This window comes from Bubalus kerabau, chromosome 3 (genome assembly GCF_029407905.1).
Source record: "Bubalus kerabau isolate K-KA32 ecotype Philippines breed swamp buffalo chromosome 3, PCC_UOA_SB_1v2, whole genome shotgun sequence".
Taxonomy (NCBI): domain Eukaryota; kingdom Metazoa; phylum Chordata; class Mammalia; order Artiodactyla; family Bovidae; genus Bubalus; species Bubalus kerabau.
Window position 1 is genome coordinate 14,748,690 of NC_073626.1, and position 26,384 is coordinate 14,775,073.

General features: G+C 43.0%; 1 long non-coding RNA gene across 1 annotated transcript in view; it reads right to left on the reverse strand.

Annotated features, from left to right (window-relative positions):
- LOC129647433 (uncharacterized) overlaps positions 1 to 24,258 on the reverse strand; it is a 41,156-nt gene extending 16,898 nt beyond the window's left edge. Inside the window, exon 1 of the long non-coding RNA XR_008712336.1 lies at positions 24,147 to 24,258. This is a non-coding gene — a long non-coding RNA (uncharacterized LOC129647433). The remainder of the gene's footprint in view (positions 1 to 24,146) is intronic.
- Positions 24,259 to 26,384: the final 2,126 nt, after the last annotated feature.

The following is a 26,384-nucleotide window of genomic DNA, read 5'->3' on the forward strand; positions in this document are numbered from 1 at the left end:
ATCATTGTAAGAGGCAGACAATAAACCACAAAAGAATAAACATATATAATTACAAGTTGTGATGAGTGCTGTGAGGAAGCTAACAGGTACAGTGATGGAGAAACCACTTTAAATAGGCTAGTCAAAAGGGATCTTGGGAAAGAAATGATGTTTAGGATTAGAAGAATGAGATAGGGCCAGCCCTGCCAAGGGAGGAGAAGACCATTCCAGAAAGAAAAACAAAAAAAACACAAAGACCTTGAAGCGGAAATGAGTTTGACATCTTCAAAGTACTGAAAGGGGACCCAGAATAAAGGAAAAAATGACAAGAGATGATGTTGAAGAGGCCCTGATAGACTATGGTAAAGTTTAGATTCTATTCACCTTTCTAAGGCAAGATTTGTTATAGTAGCAAGTTGAGAGGCATAGGTGTCCAGAGATGGAGTATGGATTTCTGGCCCATTTCCTTAAGTTTCTTAGTTAGGAGTGAGGTGGCCTTCACAAGGAGAGTGCACACTGGTCCTCCTACAACAGAACTGCCAAGATGCCATTTCCCATGCAGGCAGCAGCAGCATCCTCTCTCTATGGTCCCCGGCTGCTCCAGCTGTTCTCTTCTTTGGGCCCTCTGTAATTATGTAGGCAGTTTCTTCTCCCACCACAGCAATGTATTGCATGACATTTTCAGTCCAGGCGGCCTGGTCCCAACTGTCTCGTCTACATCCTCTTGGCTGACCCCTAGGCCATTGCTTATGCTGTTTCCCTGCAAAGAAATACTGGCCTCACCCACATCTCCAAAACCCAACTCTAATCCTGAGACAACCAGGAGATCTGACTTATAGGCCTGGCTCATCATTTCACATTTACTAGGTCAGAAGCCTGAATAAATGCCCCCTCCTACTGCCGTCTCTCCAGATACCTAATCTCCCTCCAGAGATTAGATATCATAATCTCTGGAGCCTGTCAATGTTATTTCCTGTGGCTAAAACAGGACTTTGCGGATGGGTCTAAATGAAAGATCTTGGCATGGGGAGAGTATAGTCCACTGTCTGGGCCCATCCTAAATGCCATCACAGGGATTTTTATAAAAGAACAGTAGAGGGGGAAAAAACACAGACCAAAAGGGGGAAGGCAGTGTAACCATGGAAACAAAGATGGGAATGATGCAGCCACAAGCCCAGGGATGCCAGCTGCCGCCTGAAGCTGGAAGAGGCAAGAAATGGATCCTCCCCTAGAACCTCTGGAGAGGGTGGTCATGTGACGTCTGGTTTCAGCCTAGTGATTCTGACTTCAGATATCTGGGCCTCCAGAACTGTTAGAGAATAAAATTCTGTTGCTCAAAGCCACCAAGTTTATGGTAATTTGTTACAACAGCCACAGGAAATTAACACAATTATGCTGCTCTTTCTCTTGGCATCTTGTCCCTTTGGGAGGTCACAGCACCTTGCTGTCGGCTTTCCTGGTAAATTGCTAGATAATTCCTATTCTTACCCTTCTTGAGGCAATGCCCACTCACATTTGTTGCATCCTAATTTCACAGTTTTATGTATGGATGTTCTCTCTCTTGCAGTCTTCATCTGAAAGACCCATGTCCTAGCTAGTCAGACTCCAGGTAAATATCTTTATGATGTGGGTGGCAGAATCCAGGATAGATTGTGCTCAGCAGGTCTAGAGGCTAGTTCAGTCATCCATAGGGTGTGGACTAGTAGGTGGTTTGAGCTAGTTGGATTTTTTTTTAAATTTTGATAATACTGGGCACCTAGAATTGTAATGACTAGAGGCAGATAACAAAGGCTGCAGGCTTTATTGTACCCAGGGACTTGATGACCTGAAAGGAAAGGGAAGAACTAGCAAAACATAACTGAATGGCTCCAGGGGGTAAATAAAATAGAAACACAAGGTTTTAAACCTGAATCACTGGGAAGATAAATAGTAGTACTATTTACAGAAAGGGAAATATCAGGATGCAATGAGAGTTGGGGAGAGAAAATTATAAATTTTTAATCTGAAATGTTGAGTCTTAGGTAAGTGGGAATGGCCACTTGAAAGGTCATCTCCTATGAGAGGGTTCCTCCTCACCTTTGGTGCTTTCAGAATCCTCTTAATTAATTAATGCCTACAATTAATGCCTTAATTGTAGCTCTGATGACCCTAAAGCATGATTACTGGCTTTTCTGTTTCCATAATGGGCTTCCCAGGTGGCTCAGTGATAAAGAATCCGCCCACCAATGCAGGAGACATAAGTTTGATCCCTGGGTCAGGAAGATCCTCTGAAGATGGAAATGGCAACCCACTCCAGTATTCTTGCCTGGGAAATTCCATGGACAGAGGAGCCTGGTGGAGGCTACAGTCTGTGGGGTCACAAAAGAGTTGGACACAACTTAGCAACTCAATAACAATTGTCTCCCTAACAGCCTGTGAATTCCTTAGGGGAAGAATCGTGTCTTCTTTTATCTCCAGCACCAAATACACTATCCAGCACCTACTAGATGCTCAATAAATAAATTTTCAATGAATTAACAAATGAGATGATCCCCAGACAAGATGTTCAGGCTTTAGCCAAAGTCTTGGAGTTTATAGCCCACTTTCATCAGTAAACAGTGAAGCCATGAAAAATAGCACAGTTGAAACAGATGACAGCTTGTCATCAGTTGGGTTCTATAACAACAGGAGGTAGCTCTAGCTAAGTAGATTTGTAAACTTTGACCCAATATTCAGGTGTCAGGGATCACAATAATCAAATAAGGAAGAAGACAGGAGTCTGAGACATTATCATCCATCCAGAGCTTTCACGAAACTAAAAGTAATTTTTCACTAGCCAGGCAGGTCAAGGTTCAGTCACCCTTATCCCTGTTGTCATGCAATCTTATAATAAGCTGCAGTCAGAGGCATAAAGATATTCTTTATGTGATGTGCCTGACTTCTGGAGACTGGTAATTATATTTTATGCCATATCAAAGATCTAGTCAGGGCAGGAAGCTCTACAGGCAGTATACTTTCTTTGTTGGATATTTCTGCTCCTAAAAAGCCACCAAAGGTATGGAGTATTCTCTAAAATGCTTTTCAGGCACTACTGGAAAATGCTCTTCCTTAAATTCCCAGCCAGATCCTTTTTGTACCTCCTGTAGATATCTGGATATGAAGGTCAACATCTTCTGAATGCCAAAAGATTCAGATAATAATCCTGGCTGTTTTAGATACTGCTCTTACCTTCATAGCCTGAATCTACCATTGAATTTCCCTGGGCATTTTATGATATATTGATTGAACCTAATTAAGTCAAGAACTTGCTTACTATTATCTGCCTTCACAGCCTCTGCACAGAGCTATTCAATTCAAACAACATTTACTAAGCTACTAATAAGTACAAAGCTCTGGGCTGGACACAAAGATAAATAAGACACAGTCCCTCTTGTCTGGCAGACCATGGTCTCAGAACAATTAGGGTTTGTATGCATATACTCTGGGATTCCCTGGTGGCTCAGACGGTAAAGTGGCTGCCTGCAATGCAGGAGACCCGGGTTTGATCCTTGGGTCAGTAAGATCCCCTGGAGAAGGAAATGGCAATCCACTCCAGTACTCTTGCCTGGAAAATGCCATGGATGGAGCCTGGTGGGCTACAGTCCATGGGGTCGCAAAGAGTCGGACACGACTCAGTGACTTCACTTTATGCATATACTCTAACCCAGGAAAATTAAGATAAATACTGCAAAAGCAATGTAAAGAGGGATCAACCTTTTTCACAAAGTTTACCTTCAGTTACTGGGTTGAAATGGTAATGATCTGAATTATTTGTTGGAAATAGTAATGACCCAAGGAGAAGGCAATGGCACCCCACTCCAGTACTTTTGCCTAGAAAATCCCATGGACGGAAGAGCCTGGTAGGCTGCAGTCCATGGGGTCGCTAGAGTCAGACACGACTGAGCGACTTCACTTTCACTTTTCACTTTCATGCATTGGAGAAGGAAGTGGCAACCCACTCCAGTGTTCTTGCCTGGAGAATCCCAGGGATGGGGAATCCTGGTGGGCTACCGTCTATGGGGTCGCACAGAGTCGGACATGACTGAAGCAACTTAGCAGTAATGACCCTGTCCATAGATTTGTATGCACTTGTTCCTGAAACAGAGGATAAGGAATACTGACTCATGTGGTATTATGTACCTCAATCACTTTCTTCACGATTAACCCAGACACATGCTTCTGGTAACCACCTCCATTGCTCCTCTGGTTCCAGAGCCCGTGTTTAGACAGACACAAAAAGATGTGGGATTGTGTCCCAGGAAAATGCAGGAACATTTTTAGGATGACCTTGGAGAGCTTTGTTTCTTTATTTTGTTTTTAATAATTGTATTTATTTGATTTTCTTTGGCTGTGTTGGCAAAATGGATGTTTGAGGAGGCCTTACAAATAGCTGAGAAAAGAAGAGAAGCTAAAGGCAAATGAGAAAAGGAAAGATATATCCACCTGAATGCAGAGTTCCAAAGAATAGCAAGGAGAGATAAGAAAGCCTTCCTCAGCAATCAATGCCAAGAAATAGAGGAAAACAATAGAATGGGAAAGGCTAGAGATATCTTCAAGAAAATTAGAGATGCCAAGGGAATATTTCATGCAAAGATGGGTTCAATAAAGGATAGAAATGGTATGGACCTAACAGAAGCAGAAGATGACCCACATAACCATGATGATGCAGTCATTCACCTAAAGCCAGACATCCTAGAATGCAAAGTCAAGTGGGCCTTAGGAAGCATCACTATGAACAAAGCTAGTAGAGGTGATGTAATTCCAGCTGAGTTTTTTCAAATCATAAAAGATGATGCTGTGAAAGTGCTGCACTCAATATGCCAGCAAATTTGGAAAACTCAGCAGTGGCCACAAGACTGGAAAAGGTCAGTTTACATTCCCAAAGAAAGGAAATGCCAAAGAATGTTTAAACTATCGCACAATTGCAGTCATCTCACACACTAGAAAAGTAATGCTCAAAATTCTCCAAGCAAGGCTTCAACAGTATGTGAACTGAGAACTTCCAGATGTTCAAGCTGGATTTAGAAAAGGCAGGGGAACCAGAGATCAAATCGCCAATGTTTGCTGGTTCATCAAAAAAGCAAGAGAGTTCCAGAAAAACATCTACTTCTGCTTTATTGACTATGCCAAAGCCTTGAACCATGTAGATCACAACAAACTGTGGAAAATTCTTCAAGAGATGGGAATACCAGACCACCTTACCTGCCTCCTGAGAAATCTGTATGCAGGTCAAGAAGCAACAGTTAGAACCAGACATGGAACAATGGATTGGTTCCAAATTGGGAAAGGAGTATGTCAATGCTGTATATTGTCACCCTACTTTTTAAACTTATATGCAGAGTACATCATGTGAAATGCCGGGCTAAATGAAGCACAAGCTGGAATAAAGATTGCCAGGAAAAATATCAATAACCTCAGATATGCAGATGATACCACCCTTATGATAGAAAGAGAAGAGGAACTGAAGAGCCTCTTGATGAAAGTGACAGAGGAGTGAAAAGGCTAAGATTATGGCATCCAGTCCCATCACTTCATGGCAAATAGATGGAAAAACAATGGAAACAGTGACAGACTTTATTTTGGGGGGCTCTAAAATCACTGTGGACAGTGATTGCAGCCATGAAATTAAAAGACGATTGCTCCTTGGAAGAAAAGCCATGACCTAGACAGTGTATTAAAAAGCAGAAATATTACTTTGCTGACAAAGGTCTGTCTAGTGAAAGCTATGGTTTTTCCAGTAGTCATGTATGGACATGAGAGTTGGACTACAAAGAAAGCTGAGTGCCGAAGAATTGATGCTTTTGAACTGTGGTGTTGGAGAAGACTCTTGAGAGTTCCTTGGACTGCAAGGAGATCCAACCAGTCCATCCTAAAGGAGATCAGTCCTGAATATTCATTGGAAGGACTGATGCTGAAGCGGAAGCTCCAATTTCTTTGGCCACCTGATGTGAAGAACTGACTCATTTGAACAGACCCTGATGCTGGAAAAGATTGAGGGCAGGAGGAGAAGGGGATGACAGAGGATGAGATGGTTGGATGGCATCACCGACTCAATGGACATGAGTTTGAGTTGGTGACGGACAGGGAGGCCTGGCGTGCTGCGGTCCATGGGGTCGCAAAGAGTCAGGCACGACTGAGCAACTGAACTGACTGACTGTGCTGGATCTTCATTGCTGCACAGGCTCTTCTTTAGTTGCAGTGAGTGGGGACTGCTCTATAGTTACCATGTTCAGGTTTCTCATTGTGGTGGCTTCTCTTGTTGCAAAGCATGGGCTCTAGTCTCGCAGGCTTCAGTAGTTGTGGATCCCGGGCTCTAGAGCACAGGCTAAATAGTTGTGGCATCAGGCTCAGTTGCCCCGCAGCATATGGGATCTTCCCAGATCAGGGCTCAAACCCACGTCCCCTGCACTGGCAGGCACATTCTTTACCACTAAGCCACTGAGGAAGCCCTGTTTCTTTATTTTTATTTATTTTTTTGCAAATTATCATACACCCATGAAATCAATTTTAAATCTCTGAGGGGAAATGGATATTTTTTGTTTTGCTCTTGACATCTTAAAACTATTCCTAGCTTTTTAAAGTTATTACGTATTTTTTAATTTTTCTCAAATTGGAGTATCTTTGCTTTACAATGTTGCATTAGTTTCTGCTGTACAACAATGTGAATCTACTATAGGTATACATACATCCCCTCCCTCCTGAGCCTCCCTTCTATTCCCCAGCTTTCTTTCTTTAGTTGCAGAATCCTTTTATCACATTCTCATTACTTGATTCCCAGTTCTGGTGTCTCAGCTCCATGTTACCCAGAAACATTTGAGAGCTAAGTTTCAACAGTTGTGTGTGGACTCTCCTCTCTGTGGGACTCTCCCTGGTATCTTAGCAAAGGCTATTGATGCTGAGATAACATCCTTCACAATTCTTTCCCACTCCTTCCTTCTGAGAACAGCTAACATTCTGACATGTCTCCACCACTGCCAACATTTCAAGACAGGCACTCAAGAAGTGGATGAATCCAAATTTCAAGCAGACAGTGCTGTACCCTAAATTCTGATAGAAAATAATGTTTGTGAAAACCCATAGCTATTTCTCTGGAATATTATTTTGCATAAAACTTCAAGATAAGCGGTGCTTGCTTGTGTCCATATAGATAGACAATCTGTGTGTCAGCTTCCTAGTTACTTTCAAAAACTATAATTAGAGCAACCTGTGCGTCAAGGCTGTATATCATCACCCTGCTTATTTAACTTGTATGCAGAGTACATCATGAGAAACGCTGGGCTGGATGAAGCACAAGCTGGAATCAAGATTGCCGGGAGAAATATCAATAACCTCAGATATGCAGATGACAACACCCTTATGGCAGAAAGTGAAGAGGAATTCAAAAGCCTCTTGATGAAAGTGAAAGAGGAGAGTGAAAAAGTTGGCTTAAAGCTCAACATTCAGAAAACGAAGATCATGGCATCTGGTCCCATCACTTCATGGGAAATGGATGGGGAAACAGTGGAAACAGTGTCAGACTTTATTTTGGGGGGCTCCAAAATCACTGCAGATGGTGATTGCAGCTATGAAATTAAAAGACGCTTACTCCTTGGAAGGAAAGTTATGACCAACCTAGATAGCATATTCAAAAGCAGAGACATTACTTTGCCAACAAAGGTTCGTCTGGTCAAGGCTATGGTTTCTCCTGTGGTCATGTATGGATGTGAGAGTTGGACTGTGAAGAAGGCTGAGCGCCGAAGAATTGATGCTTTTGAACTGTGGTGTTGGAGAAGACTCTTGAGAGTCCCTTGGACTGCAAGGAGTTCCAACCAGTCCATTCTGAAGGAGATCAGCCCTGGGATTTCTTTGGAAGGAATGATGCTAAAGCTGAAACTCCAGTACTTTGGCCACCTCATGCAAAGAGTTGACTCATTGGAAAAGACTCTGATGCTGGGAGGGATTGGGAGCAGGAGGAGAAGGGGACGACAGAGGATGAGATGGCTGGATGGCATCACTGACTCGATAGACATGAGTCTGGATGAACTCCGGGAGTTGGTGATGGATAGGGAGGCCTGGTGTGCTGCGATTCATGGGATCGCAAAGAGTCGGACATGACTGAGCGACTGAACTGAACTGAACTGATGACTAGGCAGTAAGTGAATTGATTGCATCTCACAGACTTTTAGACTTCAAGTGTATGGGTGGTTAATTTAGGAAGAAATTACCATGCTTTTCCTATACATAGTAGCTTTAACAAGTCACTTAACCTAAATCTTAGTCACCTTTTTACAAAATGAGAATGATGATATCTGACCTCCTGAACTTTCTAAGTGGTTATGAGGAATAGATAGAACCATATTGGTTAAGACCACCTTATATAAATCAAAGGGATTGTGACGATAATGATTCAAAAGTGTCTTCGAGACCTTTGGGTTCTTTGCTCTCTGTAGACCACTTGGCAACCTAGGTATTGTGGGCATTAAAGGTGGACTTCTTTCCATTAAAAGTACTTATAATCTTGAATCCCAAACATCTAAGACTAGAAGGTATTCGACTCAGAAAATCCAGAATCTTGTGTGCTGTGCTTAGTTGCTCAGTTATGTCCAACTCTTTGTGACCTCATGGACTGCAGCCCACCAGGCTCCTCTGTCCATGGGCATTCGCCAGGCACAAATACTGGAGTGGGTTGCCATGCCCTCCTCCAGGGGATCTTCCCAACCCAGGGATCGAACCCAGGTCTCCTGCATAGCAGGTGAATTCTTTACCATCTGACCCACCTTGTCAATTGTTCAGTATTGTGTGTTATTGAATGTTCCTCTGTGCCAGGCACAGCAATAGACCTTGGAGATGCTAAGACAAAGAATTCTGAATTTCTGCCTATAAAGGGCTTGGAATATAAATGAAAGCAACAAATAAATGCAATAAAATTTTATGGGTGGTGTATAGAAGCTTGTATGGAAAAGAAATAGCACTCAGGAGGGAGTGGTTGAGTCTAGCATTGGTTGGGGGTGGGAGGGTGACAAACTCTGCTGACTGCCTAGCTAACAATCACTCTTTCCCCTTCCCCAGCTCTGCTACCCACTGGACAGACTTGAAGGTCACATATTCCCTTTCTCACCCTCCCAAAGCAACGAAGCATGCATGTGACACAGATGTGTTCAGTGAGATACAAGGATAAATTTACTATTGCTTTCTTAATAAAAGCATTCATGAAAGATTGTATTTTTCAAACACGGCCACAACAAATGGTATCGATGAACTCATTTACAAAGCACAAATAGAGATACATATGTAGAGGACAAATATATGGACATCAATGGTGGAAAAGGGTTGGGATTAATTAGGAGATTGGGATTGACATAAATACACTACTGTGTATAAAATAGAACTATTGAGAACCTACTGTAGAGCACAGGGAAGTCTAGTCAATGCCCTCTGGTGACCAAAATGGGAAGGAAATCCAAGAAAGAGGGGATATATGTACACGTGTGGCTGATTCACTTTACAGCAGAAACCAGCACAACATTGTACAGCAATTATATTAAAAAATAATAATAAATAAAGGCGGCCACAACAATGGCTCTCAGTCCTATGCTCTTCTTACAATGTGATCTTGAAGCATCTCCCACTAAGAGATAGGGTCAAGGTCCCGTTCCCCTGATCCTGGAGTGAGCATTGACTGTCTTAGACAACAGAGTGCAGCAGAAGTGGCACTGTGACATTTGAGGCTAGATCATAACATTGCCACGTGTTTCCATCTTGCTCTGTTGGGATATTTGCTTCTGGAAGCCAGCCACCATGTTGCAAGGAAGCCCAAACTGTGCCGGGAGACCACAGGGAGAGACCATGTTGCGATGTTCTGGACAATATAGCAGAGTCCTAGCCCACAGTTGGCACCGACTACAAGATGTGTGAGTGAGGACATCTCTCGGTGACTGTAGCCCCTTCCAGGGAATTGGCCTTCATCCTAGCTGAGACCCAAGACGTGGTGGGACAGAAACCACCTTTCCCCACTGTGCTCTGAACAAATCCCTGTAGAATCTACAAGCAAAATAAAATGGTTCTTCAGGGATAACTAGATAACTAATGAGAACCAGCTGTATATCACAGGGAACTCTACACAGTGCTCTGTAGTGACTTAAATGGGAAGGAAACCCCAACAAGAAGGGATGTATGTATACATATAACTGATTCACTTCGCTAGACAGCAAAAGCTAACACAACATGGTAAAGCAACTATCCTCCAATAAAACATTGTTTTAAATAAAGTAATTCCTTTTATGTTACTTAGCTTTGGGGTGATTCGTTCACATCTGGAGTGTGGATATAGCTGGCCTGACCCCTTCTTTCTTCTTCCAACCTTGATTCTAGGAGCTGAGCAGAGTGGGAGCAGCAGAAATCTTACAACCATGTGGTGAAAGCACGATTTTGGCCTTGACACTGTTGAGCTGCTGAACCAACACCCACAACTATCTATCTCCAAACCTCTTGAAATGGGGGAAAAATTAACACACTCTTGTTTGTTTATGCTGCTATATGCCAGATTATCTGTTACTTACAGCCCGCCTGGTAAGATCTGGTGGATTTTGGGGGGATAAAATTTGATTTTAAAATATCAGTGACTGTCTAATCAGAAAGTGGAGGTAGCAATTGTAATCTACTCTTCCGAGAAATCTGACTCTGAAGAAAACAAGAACATGAAGTGGTAGCTGGGCTGGGGGTGGGAGATCCTATGGGAAAATTTTATAATCCATGAGGCTATCTAGCAAAGGCTGAGAGATTAAAAACTGGAAAGAGGATGACCTCAGCAATTCTTGGCACAGCTCAATCTTCCTTTGGTTCTCGCTATCTTCAGCCACTCTTGCATCCAAGTACTAACCAGGCCCGATGCTGCTTAGCTTCCAACATCAGACAAGATCGGGCACGTTCAGGGTGGTGTGGCCATAGACCAGCCAGTCTCAGAGACTCCCTTGGAATTGTTAAAAACAGGGCCAGGACTTCCCTGGTGGTACAGTAGATAAGAATCTACCTGCCAATGCAGGGGACATGGGTTTGATCCCTGGTCCAGGAAGATCCCATGTGCCACAGAGCAGCTAAGCCCATGTGCCCCAACTACTGAGGCCCATGCACCCCAAAGCCTGTGCTCCACAGCCAGAGAAACCACTGCAACTAGGAAGTATCCCTGTTCACCATAGGCAGAGAAAGCCCACACAAAGGAACGAAAGGCATGAGGCTCCAGCACAGCCAAAAATAAATAAATAAAATTATTTAAAAAAAAACAAAAACAAAACCAGGGCCAGCTTCCAGGGCATGCAACCTATACAGCTGCCCAGAGTTTTGTGCTGAGAAGGACCTCTCGTGTGATGTAACACTCTACTCTCTCTGTCTTGAATGTCTTGATTTATGAATAAGGGCCCCACGTTTTCATTTTGCAGAGTCCTGCAAACCATGTAGACAGTCCTGCCTAAAAGTTTCTTGCTCCAACTACCCACATATGTGAGGTGCTAAGAAACAACTTGAACTTTTATTACTAATGGATTTTTGTCTTAAGGGAACTATATTCCTCTAGTTTTAAATAATGTGGCACAGGGTGCATATAGACAGATCCCCAGATGGCCATCAAGAAAGTAGCCTCTAAAAAAGAAGAAAGTGGCCTTTTCCATCTGGGAAATTTTCCAGTTCCCACGAGTCCTGGGCCAGATGACCACAAGAGAGGTGAGACTCTTGTACCTCCATATTCAGACCATTCATTCGAGCCCAAGAATCTCCTGCCCAACACCTGCATCACAGAGTCAAACGTGCAAGCAGACCTGTGAATTAACTCCTCAAGAACTACACCCCATTATGCCCAGATAATTGGGCAGTTGAGTGGCCCATGGCTGACTAATACCTTCTATATGACCAGCTGAAATATTCCTCCCACAGTAATTATGAATTCTCTGGTCCATCCAGCCCATGACTACAACTGTGCCCACAGGATGCGCTCCTGGTCAGTCTCTGGGACACACTTCATGGGGCAAAAGCATGGTATGAAGTCCTTGAAAAAGAATGCAGCTGATTAAAGGGGATTCTATATGGATGCAATGACGTTGGTTGCCATACTCATTATATTTTATCTCTCTAGCTGCTCAGAAGACCTCAGGATGTCTCTCTGAGGACGTGGAGAGCTAAAAATAGTTAAGCAAGTGATCTGGTCCATCCACTCTTACTGATACAGATGAACAAAACGCTGTTCTCTTTTTCCTTTCTATGTTTAAGGTTACTAGAAGCTAGGACTTCACCCATTGCTCCCCAGAGACACCCCTAAGGTGGGGCAAAGGGGACAACAGAGTGTTTTGCGAAGCTGTCATTTATGAGCTGTCAGGTGTATTAAAAAGCAGAGACATCATTTTTCCAACAAAGGTCCATATGGTCAAAGCTATGGTTTTTCCAGTAGGCATATATGGATTTGAGAGTTGGACCATAAAGAATGCTGAGTGCCAAACAATCGACGCTTTCAAACTGTGGTGCTGGAGATGACTCTTGAGAGTCCCTGGACAGTAAGGAGATCAAACCAGTCAATCCTAAAAGAAACAACCTGAATATTCATTGGAAGGTATGCTGCTGAAGCTCAAGGCCTAATAGTTTGGACAAGAGTGCAAACAGCTGACTCATTAGAAAAGATCCTGATGCTAGGAAAGATTGAGGACAAGAGGAGAAGGGGATGACAGAGAAGAGATGGTTGGATGGCATCACTGATTCAAAGGACATAAGTTTGAACAAACTCCAGGAGATAGTAAAGGACAGGGAAGCCTGGTATGCTACAGTCCATGGGGTTGCAAAGAGTCAGACATGACTGAGCGACTAAACAACAAGGCATGTGCCATAACTGTGGATCAGGAATCCCAGATGCAGAGCTCATTCCTTTTCTAGATAAAGGCACGGTGATCAGGTCTCCAGCCAGCTGGGCTGAGCTTTAGTCCTATCCAGAATGGAAACCAAGCAAGGGGGTGGGAGGTCTGCTGGGGGGTGGCCCACAGATGGTGAGGGTTTGATTAGAACCAGGGCCTGCATGTCCGTGAGGGTGTCTATGGCCCCATTTTCCAGAAAGAAAGCAGCAGACTCTTCCCAAGCTCCCTCATCCTCCCCACCAGTGGGCAGAGAGCCGCTGACATATACCACCTGGCCTGACTCTAACTGCCTCAGGGAAGCAGATGGTCATCTCTAGCAGATGGGGGTGAGTGTGCCTGAGATGAGGGCGGTGAAAGCAGGAACTTCCCTCCTCTCCCCTTCCTTCTCCCTGTGCTAAGGGAAAAGGCTGAGATGAATTTATGCCTCCACAGCCCCTTATGCCAGAGAAGGCAATGGCAACCCACTCCAGTACTCCTGGAAAATCCCATGGACGCCTGGAAAATCCCACGGACAGAGGAACCTGGTAGGCTGCAGTCCATGGGGTCGTGAAGAGTCCGACATGACTGAGCAACTTCACTTTCACGCATTGGAGAAGGAAATGGCAACCCACTCCAGAGTTCTTGCCTGGAGAATCCCAGGGACAGAGGAGCCTGGTGGGCTGCTGTCTGTGGGGTCGCACAGAGTCAGACACGACTGAAGCGACTTAGCAGCAGCAGCAGCAGCCCCTTATGCAGGGCTCAGCAACCATTTAAAAAAATAAATTTAAACACTTGTTTTTAATAACAAACACTGGCAAAAAGGCAGAAAACAAAATGCTACTCACTCAGAGGTGCTATGTTTAGACACTCAGTTGTGTCCGACTCTTTGAGACCCCCACAGACTATAGCCCAACAGACTCCTCTGTCCATGGGACTTGCTGAGCAAGAATATTGGGGTGGTTTGCCACTCCTTTCTCCAGGAGATCTTCCCCACCCAGGGATCAAACCCTAGTCTTCTGCATTGCATGCAGATTCTTTACCATCTAAGCCACCAGGGAAGAGGAAAAGCTGGTAAAAACTGTGGGTGGTTGATAAATGTCTTTAAGACTCATTTCTGTGCCCACAATAGACAGCCCCGTGGTCCAATGCTTGCATACCATAGCAGCCTGAAATCACTTCACCCCGAATCTCTTGACAAGGCATATGATACCCTTTTTAAAATCTTCTTTTTCTTCTCTCACCCACTGTCCCACACTCAACAGCTCACTTCTCAATTCTCAAAACCCTTCAGAAAATATCCTCCTCGCCCTAGCCAATATGCCTTTCCTCTTAATACTCATCACAAAAGCCCAAAGGAATTCATCTGGCAAGACAGGCCCTTCCATAAAGTTTGAGGAAGAGAAAAGAAACCTCTCAGGCAGTTAGAATTCTCCGTTGCAAGTGGAGAGAGGGGAAAGTCAAGCTCATGTTCTGGTTGTCTTATATGTGCATTTTTTAAAAAAAGAATGCTTTTCTACATCAATCAATATTCTATGTTGTAATTTTGACTGGCTTCATTGTATTCCATTGTACAGAGAAACTATAATTTCTTTAACCAAGCCATTATTTATTTGCAACTTTCACATAAGGTCTATAATAAACTTCATTGGTTTTTAAATCTTTGCACATATCCCCAGTTACTGACTTAGGGTAAATATCTAAAAGTAGGAATTCAGAGGCATTATTTGGGATATTTTGGGCCACATGTGTCACATAATAGTAGCTTAAATAACATGAGTGTATTTATATCTGGGATAAAATCAGAGTTGGGATGGTGATTCTGCATCGTGACATCCAAGATCCAGGTTCTTTCCATCTTGTGGCTCTGCCATCTTTAGACATTGCTCTTAGCCATGTGAGTGAAAGACACACATGAATGCCAGGCAAGGAAAAGGGGGAACAAGACACTGCACCCCTACACTCCTGCCCTTTTAGGGCTCAATCCTGAGGTTACACACGTCACTTCTGCTCTCATCCCATCGACCAGAACTTACTCATGTACCCATTCATTGCTGCAGGGGAAGCTGGGAGTATGATCTTTATCCTGGGTAACCTGGCTAAGGAGAAGGCAATGGCACCCACTGCAGTACTCTTGCCTGGAAAATCCCATGGGCAGAGGAGCCTGGTAGGCTGCAGTCCATGGGGTCACTGAGAGTCGGACACGACTGAGCGACTTCACTTTCACTTTTCACTTTCCTGCATTGGAGAAGGAAATGGCAACCCACTCCAGTGATCTTGCCTGGAGAATCCCAGGGACGGCAAAGCCTGGTGGGCTGCCGTCTATGGGGTCGCACGGAGTCGGACACGACTGAAGCGACTTAGCAGCAGCAGCAGCAACCTGGCTAAAAATTCCATTACCATAGAAGAAGGGGTTAACAAGCATACATATTTTTAAGGTGTTTGATATAAACTACCTTATTGGTCTGCAGAAAAACTGTAGCTATTTATATTTTCCTCTCTTGTGCCAACACAGGACAATTCAAATATCCTGCCCAATTAATAACTCAAGAAAATGATCATAATGCTATTTTATTTTGCATTTTCCTAATTTCTGGTGACTTTTGTAACATTTATGTTTCTGGTGAAATACATCTTAGAAGTGACTTCTGAGATTCTAAATGCAGAGGCAAACGGGAAACCCAGATTTCAGGATTATGGACACTCAGCAGGGCATGCCAGCTTGCCTAGCATCTTCTAGGGCTGTTTTGTTGCAGATAGTTCTAGTCCTAGTTCTCAGGAGTGGCCCTTTTTTTCCACCAGGTATGGATCTACCGTTACCAAGTAGGTACCCATGGGTTTTACTATTTCAAAGACTTCATGGCATGGTGAGGCAGCCCATTTGAGGCTAGGGCTGAATTCCTTAGAACTTAAAAGGTCTGTTCCTCCCAGGAATTCCAGGTAAACTAAGTTCAGTGTTATCTTTGTTTCTTTAATGTTACCGGTCACCCAGGACTCCCAGTCCTAACTGAGAGCCTGATCCAGGACCACAAAAACTCCTGCCAGGTCTGGGAGATGTTCACAGTATCTGTTATGCTGAGGTAACAAACCCTTCCAAATTTCAGTGGCTTAAAACAACAAAGCTTTTTCATGCTTACAGCATTATCTATCTTGGGACTGTTGAGGAGTAGCGGGCTCTACTCCACGCCACTCTTAGCACAAGACCCCATCTAATAGAGCCTCACCATGCGGAACATGGCCAGCCCCTAACACAGCAAATCACGTACTTGCTCACAAAAGCCGTTTCTCAGAAGTGACATGTGGGGACTTCCCTGGTGGCACAGTGGATAAGAATCCGCCTGCCAATGTAGGGGACACAGGTTTGATCCCTGGTCTGGGAGGACTCCGCATGCCTCAGAGCATCTAAACCTGGGCACCACAACTATTGAGCCTGTGCTCTAAAGCTCTCGAGCCACAACTACTGAAGCCCACGCACTCGAGAGCCCAGGCTCCACAAGGAAAGAAGCCACCATGATGCAGAGCAGCCTCCGCTCGCCTCAACTGGAGAAAGCCCAATCAAAGCAACTCAGGACAGCCAAAAATAAATAAAATAATACATTAAAAAAGTGACATGTGATTTCCACTCAGATCATATTAACCAAAGAAAGTCATACGGCCAGACTTCATTTCAAGGGGGAGGAGAAGTGAAATTCTACCAGGATCCGTGCAGGAGGAGCACCAGAAACATTGGAGGATAGCACTAATGACAATGAGACTCTTATTCCCCAGGACATAGGGGATGGGGAATGCACTCCAGGTTTTAGGAAACTTCAGAGTCATCTTGGTTGGTTTTCTAAGGGTTTTTAGGTTTGTTTTCCATTGTCCTTATGAACCTGCAGTCTCCTTAAGATACAATCTCGTCTCATTTGCTTTTGATCCCCAACACCTGGCACATCTCCTGGAAATTACTCAGCAAATATTAATTGAATGAGGGATGAGGGAGGGAATTGCTCTTATATAAAAAGTACTGGAGGATGGAGAGCATAGGAACAGAATGCTAAGAAGGGTGACTGCCTGCTTGGGGCATTTCAATTCACCGCATGAAAGGAGCCAGAAATAACAAGTTTATATAACTAGGAGGCATGAGTGAAATGGTGGACAGCTAGCTAGGATGGAAGGATATTGACCCACTATTCTCATCATCACACACTCAGACTCATATCACCTTGACTCACACACACACTCTCAGTGCGTCTGAGTTCACATGTGTATCAGTTTAAATTCCAATTACCTCATAATGCTACGAGGACACATAAATATGCACATACATATACCCAGCACTAGCTGATTATAAATGTCTTGTTCATTTTTTTAAAGGCTTGGTAATGATTACCATCACCTTGAAAAAAGAATTTTAAAAGCCCCAGAAGTTTCTATGATTTAATTTTTCATAGGCAAGAGGACAAGATTGATTTATTCTTTATGTTTTATCTCACTAATCTTTTAAACTAAACAAGCAATACGTGTTGTCAGTAAAGTGATCGTTTTGTTGCAAGCTGCCAAATCAATTTAGGGTAACTTAAAAACCAAAGACAAAACAAATAGAAGAAGCTGGCTAACCCTAAAATCAAAGAAATTCCTAAATCCTCGAGAAAGATAGAAACCAAGGAAGTTTCAGGTCTCTCTTTTAACAAGGCCAACAGGAAATTTGACTTTAAATACCATATTTTCCTATATTATCCGTATTAAGGTTTAGATTCCAGGAAAGTATCAGATTGGCTAACTTTAGGTGATACCTGCTTTTCTGTTGGTGGGATAGGAGGTGGTAAACAGAATCACGCGGATGGAAAGCAGGGTAATTACTCAATAGAATGAACACCGATTAGGACAAAAGTAATAGCTATTTATGACATGCGCTTATACTTTTAGAATAAAAATAAATATACAGAAAGAAAATTGCAATCACCTATATCCCCAAGAAGTTTATATTCTGGTATATAGCCTTTCAGACACTTCTCTAGTCATATATTTCTTTTCCTTGCAATATTTGAGTCATACTGTATATCCTGCACTATAATTTGCCTTTTTTTCACTTAAAATATTGAGTTGGCCAAAAAGTTCCTTTGAGTTTTTTGTAACATGTCATGGGAAAACCCAAAGGAACTTTTTGACCCACCTTGTGAAAATTCTATATAAATAGCAACAAGATCAAAATATAGTTTTTAATTCAGAGTAAGGACAATCAAATGAATTGTAATCAAAGATAGTGACCACTAGACTAATTAATCAATGTTAGAGTAAAAATTTACAGTTATGCTTTCCAGACCTATATTCCTACCCATGAACAACTACTACCAGTACCTCCGGATTCCCATCTCTTTGTCTATGTATCTTCCTACCTACATACATACCTATTCATCATCTGGCTGCTGCTGCAGCTAAGTCGCTTCAGTTGGGTCCGACTCTGTGCGACCCCATAGACGGCAGCCCACCAGGCTCCCCCGTCCCTGGGATTCTCCAGGCAAGAACACTGGAGTGGGTTGCCATTTCCTTCTCCAATGCATGAAAGTGAAAAGTGATAGTGAAGTCGCTGAGTCGTGCCTGACTCTTCGCAACCCCATGGACTGCAACCTTCCAGGCTCCTCCGCCCATGGGATTTTCCAGGCAAGAGTACTAGAGTGGGGTGCCATTGCCTTCTCCGTCATCATCTGGCTAGCGACTTACTATACCAGTCATGATGGACTAAGTTATGCTCCAGTAACAAACACCCAGGAAATCTCTGTGGGTTAATAAATGTATTTCTTCATCCTACCACATGTCCAATCTAGGTTGGGGAGATTCTGTTCACCTAGGTACCTGGGAACCAGGGTAATAAAATTTCCATTCAACCCAGCAGGGACACCAAATATGGCAAAGCACACCCTAGTTCTCAAAGCCTCACCCAGAAGTGATACATCTTTTTACTTCTGATCATAACTCATTCATCAAAGCAAGTCTCATGGCCAAGCTAACAACTCTAAGGCAGCAATTCTGCCATGTGACCCTGACATGTCCTCAGAAGAATGAAAATATTTGTGAGTGGCAAGTAGCAGAGATGACATTTTGTTTTTTGGAGTTTATAAACAATTTAGTAGTAGAAATTAGGTTTGGAATGGAGAATAAAATCTTTTCCAATTTTCAAATCCTCTAAGAGGATCAAATGATTTAACTGTATTAGTCAGAGTGTGCATCATAAATCATTTCCATTTCTATCTCAAACTGTATTTTTTCCCTTGCCCTAATTCCTCTGTTCCTCTATTACCAAATGAACAAGAAAGTAAGGATGTGGACAGCTGGTGTCAGTAACTCACACAGAAGATGACTTTGTGATATACTATTAAATAAAAAGCCCAGAGTTATTCATTCTAGGTGATCTAAAACAAATTCTGAATAGTTTTGATTATTTAAACTGCTTTAAAAACTATCCCAAGGAATAGAATATTAATATTAGAGCACTATCATCAGTGATTCAGACCAGGAAACTATTATGAAAATACGACATATAATAGTAGGTAGCTCAGGGACCAGTTTACTTCAAGGGTTGCCTACCAAATATATTAACTGATTAATGTTTAACATGTTTTTTAAAGAAGTGATGTATTATATGGCTTTCCTGGTGGCTCAGTGGTAAAGAACCCGCCTGCCAATGCAGGAGACATGGGTTTGATTCCTGGGTTAGGACAATCCCCTGGAGAAGGAAATGGCAATCCATTGCAGTATTCTTGCCTGGGAAATCCAATGGACATAGGAGCCAGGTGGGCTACAGTCCGTGTAGTCTGAAAGAGTCAGACACGACTGAGTGACTGAGCTCACATGCAGATATATTAGATAGAATATGGGAAAGCTACATCTTTAGCCATTGTACGATGCAACTAAGATATATCAAACTATTACATATATTGGTAGATCCCGAAGGGCACGGTCTTGGGGAAGAGAAAGATGGACAAGGCCATCTTAAGAGGGGATCTGAGTCTAGGACAAGTTAGATACCAGCCCTCTGAGTTAGGTGACAGCAGAGATGGAGGCAAAGGTAGCTGATTGAGTCATACTAGAAACTGTGGATTTGAGGCAGACAGATTCCAGGGATGACCTCTGATGAGACCAGACACAAATGCTTGTTTATAACCTATCTTGTCAACTCACTGGTAAAGAGTGGAAAAAGGAGAGATGATGGGATGACAGTTTGCAGCCCTTGGAAAGGGGAACTGAGCCAGCAGCGGGCACACAGAGGACTCCCTGAGGCCCAGGGCAAGTCTTACTGGGATGTGGGCAGGAAAGGACTTCTGCACCTGGGGTAGCAGAGGAGGATGCTCCCTAGAAAAAATTCATGAAGACACTGAAGAACCAAAGCTTGCTGCAGAGGGAAATTCCAAGCTGGTGACTGAGGGCTTGGCTTTCACTTCCTGGTCCCTGCCTTCTGGTCCCTGAACAGCTTAGGGAGGGTGAAATTGGCCTCTGTCACACACACTTCTTGCCAGACCTCGGCTACTCTGAGCAGAGAAGTGAGGGTCTCCTAGTCCTAAAAATGGGGGGGACAGGCTGAGGGAAGAGGGATAGACGAGGCGAAACTGGATTCAGAAAAATGCTGCCAATCCTGCTATGGCCCAGTTAGTCCACCCTTCTTTTAGAGTCCAGAAGGTGTATGTTTGGTGATATACATGCATGTTTCAATCAAGCCAGCAAGTACTTTTTTCAGTCCAATATAATAAGCAAAATGATTGAGCTATTTTTTTTCAGTGCATCAAATATACTGAAATTTTAAAAAAATATATTTTTAATTATAAAATTAATATCTGAAAATTTCAAATATTTTTGGAAAAGCTGGAAACTATAAAGAAAAGAATTTAAAGTAACCATAAGCTCACTGCCAGGAGATGGCTATTGTTAATGTTTAAGATAGTTCCTTCTCATCTTTCTCTTTGCAATTTTTAACAATCTAGACTTGCAAAAACATTTAAAATTATATGTTATATAGTTTGGACACTATATTTGTCAATTTTAAATAAAATATGAATGTCTTTCTATGTATTGGAAAACTCTAACACTATTTTAATGGCTTTACATCATCTTAGTGGTTCACTAGCACTTATTCATTTTCCTATTGTTAGTCCAACATTTCATTATTATAAGCTACATTGAAAGGCATTCATAAATACATTTCAGTATAATTAAAAAACATAAATATGTATTAAATATAAGTATATTCTATTATATATATATGAGCATATAACTTTGTCCACATTTTGAATTGCTTCTTTAAGATAAATTCTGAGAAGTGAAATCCAAGAGTCAGAAGACAAACATTGAAGTAGTTTTGAAACATGACCCTGAAATTCTCTGACACTCTTTCTAGGGAGGGCTGAGGGTCTATATCCCTTTTTCTTGAATCTCGGCAAGTTTGGGACAACTTCAACCAACAGAGTAAGCAGAACTGATGCTGTGTGGTCTCTGAAATTTGATGGCTGGAGCACTCACTATAATCTCTGAGCTGTCATATACACAACATGACTACCCTATGGCTACCATGCTGGGAGGAAGCCAACCCACGTGGAAGCCACGTGAGGACTTCAGGGGACGTTGCTGGCCTGTGCACCACTAGTTGAGAAACCAAACTTGTGAGTGAACAAACCTTCCGAAATTTCCAGCCCCTGGCCACTGAGTCACCCCCAGCCTTCAGGTCTTACCAGCTGAAGCCCCCACATGTCATAGAGCAGACAAACCATCTGCTTGAATGACAAACCCACTGTTCAAATTCCTGATTCCCAGAATCTGTGAACTTAATAAAATTATGTTTTAAGCCAGGTTTTTGGGTAATTTTTCAGGTAGCAATAGTAACTGGGTCAAACATTTTCAGGGTCCTTGATTTATCCTGTCAATTTGTTTTCTAGGCAGCTTATGGCAATTTGGCCTCCCACCTAGAGTACATGAGACCTCCCATTGCACTGCACTGATCCACACTGACATATTACAGACTTCATCTCTTGTTTAATCTTTAAAATTTTAACTATGGAAAATGAACATTCACAAAAATGAGGAACCAATGTATGAACGACCATGTACCCATCAGCTAGCACCAATAATTCCCACTCTTACATCATCTCTGCCCCTTCCTACTCCCATTTTTTCTACCAGCAGAGCTGTTATATTTATACATTATTCTTCTTAAATAAAGATATATTTGCTCCTGTAGTCAATGAAGACCAAGATTTACCAGGAATAGCTTCATTAAACAATAACAATGGAGTAAGAAGATTGCTAAATACGTATTAAATACTACATGTTAAAAAGTTACAACAAGCAAGGCTCTATTGTATCACATGTAACTACTTATTTATGCCTCTTCGGAATTCTAAGAGGTAGGTCAAATGAATTATCATCATCCCATTTTACAGATGAGGACACAGGAAACTAACCTGTTAAAGTTTGCATAGCTAACTAGGAAGTGGTAGAGACAGAAACGGAACCCAAGCAATTTGGCTCTGAAGCCCAGGCTGATAATCACTCTACTACTTCATTCCTCTTGAGGAAGCCTAAATTTTGTGGTTGGTTATAGCCAATTAGCTTGTACGGCACACTGCACTGATCCTCTAATCCACCATCATCCCAGTTACTAGGAAGATATTTGAAGGGTGAAGATAGATATGGTGCCATTTGATGAGGTGGCTCAAGTAGAAGTATTCCTGGCTTGTGTGGAGCCTTGTAAAGAAAAAAGCCAGGCTAGAAAAAAAGACAACTGTGTTATAGGCTCATGAAGTCAGGGTTTCTACTGCATATGAATTAGGTCTTTTTATGCTAAAAGGGAAAAATACAACTTCTGGATTAACATGGTAGATATAGTGCCATTTGACAAGATGGCTCAAGTAGAAGTATTTCTGGTTTGTGTGGAGCCTTGTAGAGAAAACAGCCAGGCTAGAAAAAAAGACAGCTGTGTTATAGGCTCATGAAGTCAGGGTTTCTATGGCATATGAATTAGGTCTTTTTATGCTAAAAGGAAAAAAAATACAGCTCCTGGATTAATATGGTAGAATGAAGCTGAATCTTATTGCATTCCTAAGGAAATAATGGGAAAAAGAAGCAAGTCCTCCAAAAATTCATCAGCAGCAATCCAGTGAGGAAAGGAGCCTATTCCACTGCCATAAACCTTGAAACAATGGTCCAGAAAGAACACAGACTCAGGGTCAAGCAGGGCTGCCAACCCCAGTTCCTTGGGTCCCAAGTTACCAAACTCTACACCTTCTCATCAAAACTTCATATCTGCAAATCTATGTGATTACCCTTATTTTTTCTGCTTTCTGGATTGCAGGGAATGGAAATGGCTGCTGAGGTAAATTGGGTGAAATAGTCAATTGGAATAACCTGGACGGGAAAGCTCCCAGGCTATCCTCTAAACCAGGGGTCCCCAACCTCCGGGGTCTAATGCCTGATGTTCTGAGGTGGAACTGATGTAACAATAATAGAAATAAAGTGCACAAGAAATATAATGCTCTTGAGTACTTCCCTGGTGGCAGAGTGATAAAGAATCAGCCTGCCAATGCATCGGACACGGATTCGATCCCTGGCTCGGGAAGATACCACATGCCATGCCACAACCACTGAGCCCATGCCCTAGAGCCCAAGCTCCGCAACAAGAGAAGCCATCACAATGAGAAGTCTGTGCACTGAAAAGGAACAGTAGCCCCTACTCCATGCAGCTATAGAAAGCCTTAGTACAGCAACGAAGATCAGAGCAATCCAAACAAAAATCATATAAGTAAATAAATGTTGTGCACTTGCCCCGAACCATCACACATCCACTGCCATCCATGGAAAAATTGTCTTCCACAAAACTGGTCCCTAGTGCCAAAAAACTGGGGACCACTGCTCCAAACTGGAGAAGGGATCCAAACCCTGTAGAAATGCAGAATGAGGAATGAACTCAGAAAAGCACATAGCCCAGGTTTTCTAAGAGGGCTCCAGCCTCAGCGGAGCCCCCCTACCATGGCCAGAGGGGGCCAGAAAAACAGGAAATACACCGAGCCCTCCAATTACCGCACCATACCAAAAACAAACTGGTTTCAGATAAGGTGGGAAGACAGTCACGGAGTCACCCACACATCATCAGAGCAAACTGGGGGGTTGACAGAGCTGCCCAAACTTAAGCAAGATGAAAAGCCTCAGCACTGGTGAGGACGCACTGTGCTGTGGGCTGGGGGTGGAGTAGGGGTGGAAGGAACCCAGTGGAACAAAAGACAAACACTGCAGCTGGCATGAAGATGTAACTCAAGGAAAAGGAAGATGTGACCTTACCAGCGTCTAGGACAAAGCAGACCCAGGCAGTGGGACCTTTGAGAAAGGAGAGAATGGAGGAGAGGAGAACCAGGCAGAATGTGTCCACCTGAGACAGTGCTGAAGACCCAGCTGGGGAGCCTTGAGACCTTATTCCTTCATGAAATTCAAGGAAGTGAGCCCGCTCCAGCTTTAGGACTAACATTGAACCGTTCAAGGGCTTCCCAGGTGGCGCAGTGGTAAAGAATATGCCTGCAATCACAGGAGATGCAGGAGACTCAGGTTCCATCCCTGGGTCAGGAAGATTGCCTAGGGGAGGAAATGGCAGGCCACTCCAGTATTCTTGCCTGGAAAATCCTATGGACAGAAGAGCCTGGTAGGCTACAGTCCGTGTGGTCACAAAGAGTTGGACACAACTGAGCATGCACACACACACACACACACACACACACTGAACCCTGCAGAAAGAAGACAGCTATTTGAGTACCTTGATGTATAAGGTACTAAACTCTTTTCCTGCATTAAATCATTGAATCCTTACAGTAACCCTACGAGATTATACTCTTATCATCCCATTTTACAGATATATAAATTTACCCAAGGGGCTGGAGAGGTGGTCTGCATTCAGAATCTACCCTCTAATCCATTATACTCCCCGGGGTCCCCTTTACTCAAAAAAAAAAATTGAATCTTCCTCTAGAGCTAGAGGAACCCATTAGAACTACTGAACAGACAGAACTAACCGCAGTCTGCCTATCCTGAGAGAAGTTAAGAGTTTTCTTTGATTTTTTTTCCCTTCCCACTCCTATCCTCAGAAACAGGTAAAGAAGGAAAGCATCAGCCACCCACTTAGTTACACTTTTGCTAACAAACCTTATTGTCCATGTAAAAAACCAGGTGAAATTAATGTGATCTCTGTTAAGTGTTAAGAGCTTTCTCTTGGGTAAATGAAAATCCCTCCACCAACAGGTTTGGCTTCCCAGGCTGCAGACTACACCCATACATAAAACACCCACACAGGCACACACAGCTTGCAGCAGTGTTTTAACACAGACATAATTATGACTCACAGATAACCATGGCTGGAGCATAAAGCACTCAACCAGAAGTTACATAAGCATGGATGACATCAATTTTCTACTAGAGCAGTACTAACATGATGCATCGTGGGTTGGAGATTCAATTAACAGAAGGCAGAATAGGCCATTTATTGTAATGAATTCTTGAAACAGGGCGAGGGAGGGGGGAACTGTCTTGTAATCACTAGTCCACTGCGGGGAGCGTAATATTTCAGCAATTAACAATAAACTCGGCGATAAGCCCAAATGTTTCTTCCAGAGAGGAATTTGGTCTCCAAACCAGTGACTCTGACTCAATATTTCGTGTTCTAGAGTTGATTACCCTTAAATAATTCCCACATGTGAATGATGATGGTTTCTTTTTTATATCTCCGGGAAAGTACCTAAATTATATCAAACTTCTCAAACCAAGAATAGGAGAGAAGGACAAAGCCAGGGTTCTCAGCTCAGAAGCATGAGGGACACAGAAAATACCTACAGCCTGTGGGGCCAGAAAAGCGCTCAATCCAAATGCTGTACCCTCCTCTCTGTTTTATTTGCTCCTTGATCCTTCTCTAAAGTTTTTGGTGTATGAGTGTATGGAAAACTTTTGAGAATAGGAAGGGTAGAAGAAGCTGATCATTGGAGACCTGATTATAAGAAGTTGACTGTAAAAAATAGATCATCGGGGACTTCCCTGATGGTCCTGCTGCTGCTGCTAAGTCGCTTCAGTTGTGTCCAACTCTGTGTGACCCCATAGACGGCAGCCCACCAGGCTTCCCCATCCCTGGGATTCTCCAGGCAAGAACACTGGAGTGGGTTGCCATTTCCTTCTCCAATGCATGAAAGTGAAAAGTGAAAGTGAAGTTGCTCAGTCGTGTCCGACTCCTAGTGACCCCATGGACTGCAGCCTACCAGGCTCCTCCATCCATGGGATTTTCCAGGCAAGAGTACTGGAGTGGGGTGCCATTGCCTTCTCCCTCCCTGAAGGTCCAGTGATTAACAATATACACGTCCACTGAAAGGTGGTGCAAGTTCAATTCCTAGTCAGGGAACTAAGATCCCTGCATGCTGCCTGGCGCAGCAAAAAAAAAAAAAAAATGTCATTGGCGGCCCTATCCTCTGTGACCTATTCTTTATAAAATATCACTAGTATTCCTGTCTCTATAGTACACCCAACTGTTGACACATGTAAAGGTGT